Below are 10,168 nucleotides of genomic sequence, written 5' to 3'. Positions count from 1 at the left end.
GAGTATGGTCTAGTGCATGCACTGGAAGCTTTCTTCTGTCCCCAACTGTGCCACTGACTTGCCGTGGGACACTGAGCAAGACACTTCTCTCTGTCTCTGTATTTCTCTGTTAGCTTTGTTGACTTGGAGAAAAGACATGTCAGGGCAGAAGCTGTATCTTACTGTGTGTTTGTACAATACACACCAAGCCTCCTATGCTGTCTAATGCCTCCAGGTCAGTGATTCTCAACCAGGGTGCCATTGCAAAAAAAAAACAGAGTAGGGAAAAGAATAGGCAAAAAAGAGTGAAAAGTAAGACCTGGTGTTTTCCAAGGAGACCTCGTGTCTGTCCAGAGGTGCCTTGAGTCTAAAAGAGTTAAGAACCACTGCTCTAAGTACTACTTGTATCCACATAAATAATATGTTGCACGGCGCATAGGGCTTTACAAATGGTCCTCTGCATTGGCATGAAAATCACCCTAATGAAGGAGCTTTTACTTGACTGAAGAATGTAAAACATACTCCATGGATATGTTTAAGCAGCGTAAAAAATAAGGATAGACTGGGATAGAGCAGGGCAGTAAATTAACAAGCTATTGTAAATATGTGGAAATCACTGACTGGGAAGACTTCAGTTTTCTACCTCCAATAGGCTTGTATTCCTGAGGCGTGTTTTTCTAGCATTTTGTGGCTGTGTGGTTTGAAGAGTGTTGATCTGGCCTAGTAGTATTTATTGTTTATGCTGAATGGCTCTATACCAAACCTTTTAATTATGCCGATCTACATTTTGCAAGCTATATATTATTGCTTGCTTAGAAGACTTTTTTCCAGAGTTTCCATAGAAACAAAAATGTTAGCATTTCACCCACTACATTTCTACAGCATTAATTCAAACCAAATGTGTAGTTCAAGTCATGATTGCAAGGGACTGTGCTTCTATCATATGCTGATACCATTGTAAATACACCATCGGAGTCTAATGATTGTATTAAATCTCTGATAAGCTGCTCTATTTAAATATAGATTAGCCCAGACAGACTGAACCTCATTCAGAAAAGTAGGAGGATCTCATGTTGCGCTGGCAGTTTTGATTATGATGTCTCCGCCATAATTTTTATCAATGCATTTTTCTCTTACAATAGTTAATCATCCATTTCTATTTTTAAATATAGTAGCATATTAAAGATACACTTCAGATACACTTTCTCCCTCCCTTTATGATGGTACTTAGCTACTGGAACAGACTACATAGAGGTTGTAGAGTCTCCATCCTTGAAAGATTTTAAGAGCAGGTTAGACAAACACTTATCTAGGATGGTTTAGCCAAGGATGAGCCTTCCTCAAGCAGGGAGTTGGACTCAGATGACCTGAAGGTCCTTCCAGCCCTAGTTTTCTATGATTTTGTGATTCTGAGAAAGACATTTCTGCCAGTTCCAGGTACTGTTTTTGTACATGGAAGCTGGGTATCTTCTTTGGAGCCATGCAGTTCTCATAACCTAAGCTGTGGTTAGTACTTAAATGGAGCGCCAGGCAGTATGAAAAGTGATATTGGTTCATTAGTGAGGGGCACTCTTCCTTCTGAGTCACGACTCAATCCCTTCCACCATCACAGTGCTAATGGTCACCATGCTGCTAGATGTAGTGGTAATTTAAGATATCCTTGAGCTTTTTGTAAGGGTAAAAGCATGAATTAGAATATGGCCAGCAGACATGAGCTGAAGTAATGCCGTTCCCCAATATTTTTCACTTCCTGCCCTAACCTCATTTTGTAGTATTATTACGCTGCATTGGACTCAAAAGACAGTAGCTGCACTCACATCGCATGGGCTCAGACTTTTAAATAAATAGCCATTGCATCTGTTTCAGAGAAGGCTGCATTTTGCAGCAGCTGATGCCCTCTCTTTATATTTCTTCCCTCAGGTGTGAGTGAAGAGGAGCTAAATTAACTGTTTGTAAAACGCTGACTCCTTCAGCTGAAAAGTACTACTAAAGAGTACAGACATAGTACCGTGTCAGATCAGAAACATAGCATACGTGTCCACAGTGTGGAAACTGCAACTGGCACCAACTCTCTTTTCTTATGTTAATCTTTTTTGTCTTCATGCTTTGCCCTTTCTTGTCTGTGCTGATTTTCCCAGATACATCTCCCACTGACTTGCACTCCATTAGCATGCCATATTCAATGTTAATCTTTCAACGTGGCATTACCCCCCTAATGAGATAGTTTGGGCTTAATTTACTATGTAAATACCATCATGAGCCATCTGAGTCCAGTGTCTGATCACTCAGCCTGGACCCTACATGGGTCAATCTGTTCCTAGCCATCCAAGAGATGTTCTCTGTGGGCAATGCATCTGTGCCCTAGTTGCTTCATTTGTCAAATGGTGATGATAATACATATGTAACATGGATGTTGAGTTGCCTAATTAAAATTCATAAAGAAATATGAGAGCTTTGCATGGGCAGCCCTATAAGAGCAGGAAGAGATGTTCATTATTAATTACTCTCATTATTTATTCATGTCTATTCCATGCACTTACATGGGAATTGAATGTGCTGGTTAAGTACCTGCCTTTCAAAAATTAACTCTACAGGTAATTATCCTCAGTCCCCATGTATCCTCTGAGCTCCAGAGAAACTTAGTGGGAGTTTCAACTATTCAAAGAATATAGAATTGACACCCATCCCTGGTGATATTGTTTGAATAAGAACTCAAAAATTGATCCGGTTTTATTTATAACATCTGCATTTATTTTTGAACAACACCCTTCCCCCTCAACCCCCCAGTCTTTAAACACAAGACAAGAAAGGAAATGTATATAATGCAGTTTAATCTTTTTGTCTGTGGGTCTTTTGTTGGGAAGTTCAGCTGGGAGAAGGACCTGATTCATCGTGTTCCCAGAGGTCCATCCTTCAGAGTGACACAACTCATCACCTTCAAGTTTGGCGGGGATAAATATGAGTCGCCTCCAAACTACTATCTAATAAATATTATATTCCATAGATTTAAGCAATCTGAGTAGTAACAAAAAAAGTGATCTCTTCTGTAGCATTCCTGGAGATCGTCTTGTTTCCAAAGGGAAACCAGACAAAGATAGATCACATCTGATGGATGAATACTGATGGAGATGAATACTGGAGTTGATTTCTCTTCTCTTCTCCTATACTTATCATTTTCCAGAGGTGCATTAAGCAGGATGACTGCCATCTGTCATATGTTATTTCTTCTCTTATCCGGTCCCCAAAGGGAGAAGTGTGTGCAGTGGAGCATCTAGTTTCAGTTGACTCAGGATGAGGTAAACTGCTAAGAAATGGAGGTCAGAGTACCCTCTCGCACACAACCCGGTCCTAATCCGTGCCAGACCGGCCCTTCCTGCAAGTCTGGTTTTGGGTTTGCCATTCTTTACCTGCACCAGTTATCCACACTGGAGGGAGTGGAAGAAGCAGCCTCTTTTCTCTCAAGATAGGAGTGGAGAGGAACGGGCCAGACATGGGGAGAATCCCTGGGTATCTCAATTTTCTGGCCATTGCAGCATCACCAACATGATGGAGGATGCACACTGCATGTGGGACAGAGCTAAAATAGGGTAAATCCCCCTGCCCTTCAGTTAGGGGTGCAGAGGAACCAAGAGGTAGAGTCTGATTCTCTGAGTCGCAGTTAGTTTCTCTGTCTGCTCTGGGGACAACACAGCAATCTCCTCCCCTCTCCACGGGGTCTATGTTAAGACCAGGCAATGCTAAGCTCTGCCAGAAACAGTGCTATGCTTCAGGCCTCCCCTGAGTCCAGTGAAGGTGTTGTCATACCCGATGAGCTGTTATCCCAGTCCCATAAAGAAGAGGGAAAGTATTTGATGTGCTGCTTTTAATACTTTTTTCCAAGTCTGGAAAGCAACATTAGCTTTAGGTTAGGCCTACAGTAGAAAGTCTCACTGATATAATGGCCTTTAGAGGCATAGGCATAGGCAACATTTTTATATAAAAAACAGCTCTAGATGTACTTATACCTGCAGGGGAAACAAGATGCTTTTGCAAACAGCATGGCTTGTTTCAGTTGCCCGTCTCGTCGGAGCCATCCTGCTAGAAGAGTCTCTTCTCACACAAGGAAAATTTGCTGGTATAGTTACAGTGGAAAAAAAATCACCAATGGGGCAAAGCTTATAAACATACACCTTTTCATTGTAAAAATCCACCTATCTTGAAATAAGATACATGTAGTTTAGTCCATTAAATGACTGGTAACTCTCTGGCAAAAGGAGGGATTATGGTTGTTTGGGGAGGAAGATTGGCATGGATCCCACCCCTAACCCTGAACTCTGAGAAGTGGCTGGCTGGAAAGAATTAATGTAGTGACGTGAACCAGAGTAAGGCAGGAAATTCAAACCCAAGGCAGGGGCTCCAGCTTTAACTCATTCTGATTTGGACAAAAAAAGAGAAAAGCCAGAGAGTTATAAAATGTTAACATGTTGTCACTGGGACATTGAGCAGTAAAAGCTTATATTCAAACATCTCTCAAAAGGATAAGGATTTATGGTGTTGTATTTTTTATATAAGCCAGAACTCTTACTCAAAGCTACTTGGAGGGCAGAAGTGGTTTGTCTTGCTTTTGTAAAACTTCCTATGTAGTCGATTTACCGTAATGCTATAGAACGGGAACGTTGCATTTGCCTTGTTCTGTGGCATATTGTTTAAAGTTTGCTACAGAGCGGTGAGGGGTGTGTTGTGGCACTAGTGTGCAGGAAGGACCAAAATGAATGGTTTGGGGACACTTTCTGGACCTATGATTATTGCCTGACATTGCCACTGGAAGGGAAGTAACTCAATGACTGAATTGATCCCTTCCAGGTCTGTTATTCTGTCTCCACAGATACATAGAGACATTGTATTTTAAACCCCTTAAACCAGTAGAGACAAAGGCTTCTTCTTTTTGTATTAATTTTGTTTTGCCTTATTTGCAACTCTGTAAGGCACAAGGTTTCCCCTCATATTGCATATACATATATTCATGGTTATTATGGTGCACAAATTTTAAACAAAGGGCTGGATCTGGGTGCCTTTCTTTACACAAATTCATATCTCATAAGTGGAGGGAGAAACTCCAAATGGTCTTGTCTGAAGAGCAATGAGATTGAGTGAGGGTATAGGCATCTGGCCTTTAGTCTATTTTAAACATACTGATGTGGATTAGGAGGTGACGTAAATCCTAACATCAGTGGGTGTGTCTACACGTGCATTTAAGCACACCTAAATTTAATGTGAAGGTGTTAAAGCACATTAACACTGTGTGTGGACTGATTTGGGACAAAAGTTAGTCCCAAATCAGTCCACACACATGGCATTAATGTGCTTTAATATGTCTACACGTGTGTTAATGCACTTTAACTATTCATGCCTAAATTTGATGCCTGCATTTGCAGGTATGACATTTAGGTGCAACTAACCTAAATTTGACATTTTAATGCGCATTAAGGGCGTGTGCATGTAGATGTGTGCCCTTAATGTGTATTAAAGCATCACATGTCGACACGCCCATTGTATATTGTGATTTATGGATGAAAAAAAGACAAGGCTGGTTTCTAAGTGTTAGGGGGGCTTTTTTGGGGGTGGAGGGTAGTTTACTGTTTCATGAAAACCAACATTTTCAAGTAGAGGAGACAGAAAGTTTCAAAAAGGTTGATTTTTTTTTCCCCATCAGAAGACCAAACAGCTGAAAGCTGAATATGTTTGTTTTTCAGGCAAAATTACATCTGCATCCATGGGCAAATCTAGGATTTTGAAAACAGGGGTGCAGATGGTGTGGTGCATTATCACATGAAGCACAACACATTTTTCTCCAGGTAAGAAAAAACTAAAAGTTTTAATAATGCTGGGGACCTAGGGCTATATGTTTCCGTTTAAGATCGAAGCCAAAACAAATATCACTTTATTGGAATGTGCACTGATTTGTTATATCATATTGTGTAGTAAAACACAACAGATTAGGCAAAAATCATTGAAAGATATAGTTTCCTTTGTTCTGTAATCATTAGAACTAAATGGACTCTCTTTCAGATTCATGAAACAAAATCAAACCTTATTAAGCATCTGGACAGTGCACCCAATGCTTCCCTGAAAGTTATCTCTGCACCTGAGTTAATGTTTTTAGCTAGTGTTAAAAACAGTCTTTGGGACTATAAAATAGGAGCTCTGTTACCAGGAACACAGACAGCAGAATTACAGAAAAAAGACTTGCTGCTTAGTGGAACATTAAGACCGTTAATAAAGGAGAAAGGGCCGTTACACCCAGGGGATGAAGAGTTTAGAAGGAATCAGGTAGATTATAATAAGTCACGAGCAGAAATGCTGCTGCCACTGCCAGGTGGCTGGCTTTAAACTTTAGGTGAGCAACTGCACCACTGACCCCCACCTGCATCCACCCCTGCCTGCATCAACATTTCCACTGAAGAAAAAAAAAAATCCAGGCAGTTCTTGGTGGTGGTAGGTACACTGGTCATTAGGAAAATTTAAGATGGTATCAGTGGTCTCGTATCCAGTGTCAGTGGTGTAGATGGATTTGCATCTGTTTTGAATCTCCTACGTACAACGTGCTTTGCATGGGTTATCTGAGTAGAGAACAATTCTCTCAAAGTGAAAACACAGTTTAAGTTCACTTCCTTATGGCCTTCCTTGTAGAGCTAGCATGCACAGGCAATGGTTCTTGGAAGGATTTTGAGAAACAGCATACAGTGACCCCAGAATTATCAAAGAATGGATAAGTCTGTTGTTTCAGCACAGCACAGGATGGATCAAGTCTCACCTCCTCCTAACATTCAAAAAAGCACCCACAACGGCAGAACTTCAAGGCAGCGGGGTCACATTTTAGCCCTTCCATTTCCTGTGTTGTTTCATTTTCCCAGCTGCTTGGACTGGGATGAGAGATTTTGTGACAGTGGGGTTTGTGCTGGGAAGTGCACAGGATAATGTTGGAGTGAAAGCAGACAATAATTGTAGAGGCAGGTCCCGTTCCACTTCTCTAAGGAGCCAAACTGTGTTGAACAGAAGTCAAAGCATATTTACTGGAAGGCTGGATGAAAAGAATGAAACAAATGCCCTAGAGCTACACCGTGCCCTTGTTTCATTTTTGCCACACAAAGGAATAAAGCCTGTCTCTATCTCCATGCTGAGCTAAGACAGGCCCTTCTGAACCAGAGCCAGTCAAAAAAGTTGGTCTGAACTTTGGCATGTGAAAATGTTCGTGAAAACTTTTGTTGGTGTTTGTCTCCTTTGTAAAGTACTTCCAGGTCCGATGATGAAAAGTGGTGTAGAAGAGCTGATAGTCTGTTAGTTTTCATCATGTGTAATGCAAATCTTGCCTCTGACGCTCAGGTACAACCGAACCCATCTCTGTGAACCTCCTGTTGTGAGTACCTGGATGGGGTAGGGGGTGAACCCTACTTCCATCTCTGCTACCTCCTGGCCAAACCAACTTTTCTAGGTCTGCAGTAACTTGCCCCCTCCCAGGGCAAGAGGGGAGCAGGGAGAGGTTTGTGTTTCCATAATATGGATCTCAGTTGCAGCACATCTTCTACCACAGTGCCTTGAGCACCATCTTCTGAGCACCCGGCCTCAGGCAGCTCTGTGTTAAAAGGCGCTGGTTAGTGGCTTGCCGCTAAATATTCTCCCTGCTCCTTCTTGACTTGAGTGCATGCCATCTTGATTAGCTATGCTATAATAAGACATCAGCTTTTCTATCTTAAAGGATGAATCGCCATGTGATGGATTCTGCCCATTTTTCTAACACAGAGAAACCTGCAACAGGGTAAAAAGGACTCAGCCAAGCTTTCTGAGTTCAAAGGGATCATTCATTGCATGTGCTTGCTGCCTGAACAGAATCATCTCCTCTGTTACAAATAACAACCACCTTGGCCAGGGCAGAGGGTTGAGAAAGGGGGCAAGGGATGAAAATTGAAAACGCTTTGTTGCACTGGACAGCAAATGCACTGTGCACACTGTTTTCAATGCACCCTCTATGCGCAGGCAGCCACAGTCCCTTCCATGCAGCAGCTGAGGAGGAGAAGAAAAGCATCTGGTGGAAAGGCAGGCAAGGCTCTTTGGGTTGATGGGATATCTTTTGTCAGACCAACTGAGTAGTTAGAAAAAAGTTCTTTGCAAGCTTTCTGGTGGAAAGGAAACAGAGGCCAGCAGTTAGAGTGAGAGGCTACACCCGGTCTCCGATGCAGGCTTCCGCTGTGATTTTGGTCAGTTCTCCTGTTTTCTGTGCCTCTGTGCCCATTGGAAAATGGGAATTAGAAGCAGTGCAATCTTAGAGGGGAAGTATTAGGAAAACTACATGAAACATGCTTGGATTTAATTGCAACGGAGACCCCATGAGTTCTGTGGGAAGGCAGAAGTCACTGCAGGAGCAGCTGCGGGATCTGCAGCTATTTTGGAGCTCAGATGTTTTGAACCGGATCTGATTTCAGTGTTCCCCCTTACCTACCTAGGTGTTTCTGAGATCTTCAAGTAGGCGAGGGGAAATTCCTCTTCATGGTTAACATGAAGTATGTGCTTAAATACCACTGATTTCAAAGAGTGTATGATTTAATGTAAATGATTTACTGATGGAGCAATAATAACAAAGTTTTAACAATTGTGATTGCAGAAGAGAGGAAAGGGGCAGATACAATAATTCTTTGGTCCTTTTATATATATATATATATATATATATATATATATAAAAGTGATCTATCTATCTATCTATCTATCTATCTATCAGTGTTTCTCAACCAGTGGGACGTGTTTATCAACCAGTGGGACGCAAAGGTCACGTAGGTGGGACTTCAACTCATTTGAAAATGTCCATTAATGATTACTATAATGCTAAATTGCATGTCAATGTAAAAATACACTCCTTGGAAAAAGTGGGGGTTTGTTTTTATCATGATGGGGCCCGGGCATTTTGACAAAATGGTTGGTAGGACGTAAGGTGCAGAAGGTTGAGAACCGCTGAATATATGATATCTATGAATGTCTGTACATAGGTTGTTGCACTAGGGTTCATGATGATTTTCCAATTTCACCCTGTCTTGCAGTACCGTAAATTCGGTCACAAAACTCCTTTAGATATTCAGCCTACATGGACCTAACTCAACTGAACTTTTAATGACCTTTTTACCCTCCCTAGCTGCATTTTCCTCTTGTATAGCAGCAGGTACTTTGACGTTCATCCTCATACAGCATTGTTCCTCTGAGGATCGCCTTTCAAGGAAAGATCTTCTGGAATTTGTGCCCAAGGTATCACAGGCACTTTTAGGTAATAAGATACACATTTCTCTCCACACGTTGTCTGCATTCTTGTGCCCTTGCTTTTGAATGAGTAGGTCAAAGTCTGGTGCCAGTTAGGGAGATGTAAATGCGGAGTGTCTTCACAGAAGTCAGTGGGCCACAGCCCCATCTCATTTATCCCAGTTAGACCTCAGGTGACTAGAGGCAACTCCCGAGGATTCGGTGGATTTACTTGGAGCTACATTAGCATTGCTGAGGTCAAAATGCAGGGCAGTGGAGTTAATCCAAACCTGTGGGGACATAACTATGATCTGAATTTGCTCTTAATCTTTAGAATACATATCAAGATATCGCTTGGCTGATCTAGCTGCTAGCAGCCACTTCCTGCCATTATGTGCATGATTTCAACAACGAAACAGCTCTCTTGTGTGTGCTAATTTCCATGCCTATATTATTTTGTATCCCACAATATAAGCACTCATTGCCCCACTTAACTAACTTCAGCTCCTTGTGATTCAGCACTTATTAGACTGGTACATAGCTTGAGGAAGGAGGTTGATTTCTGAAGCGAACATGGCGGTGAGACATGTATGACAGCACCATTTTGATCGGTGGCATCCAAAAACGCATGGTCACCAAAAACAGCCGACTGAAACTCTCTTTTGGAACGGCAAACGTGCCAAAATTATAGCGTCCGTTTATCCGAAAGCTAGCTGTGAGTTCACCAAATATTTTGAAAGAAACCTGGGGAGGAGAGGGGGTAATGCTAAACCCAGAGCCTCTGGATTTTGTCATGCCTGGGTCTTTTTACATTTGATTCAATCCAAAGTGGTAACTTCTTCAGCATTTCAGCCATTCAGCCAAGCCAAAAAAGCAAGTAGTCACACAGACCTAGTCACAAACAGGAGTGACATCCTGACCCTACTTA

This window comes from Alligator sinensis, unplaced genomic scaffold (genome assembly GCF_000455745.1).
Source record: "Alligator sinensis unplaced genomic scaffold, ASM45574v1 scaffold876_1, whole genome shotgun sequence".
Taxonomy (NCBI): Eukaryota; Metazoa; Chordata; order Crocodylia; family Alligatoridae; genus Alligator; species Alligator sinensis.
The sequence above is the reverse complement of the archived record's forward strand: the minus strand, read 5'-3'. Positions refer to the sequence as shown.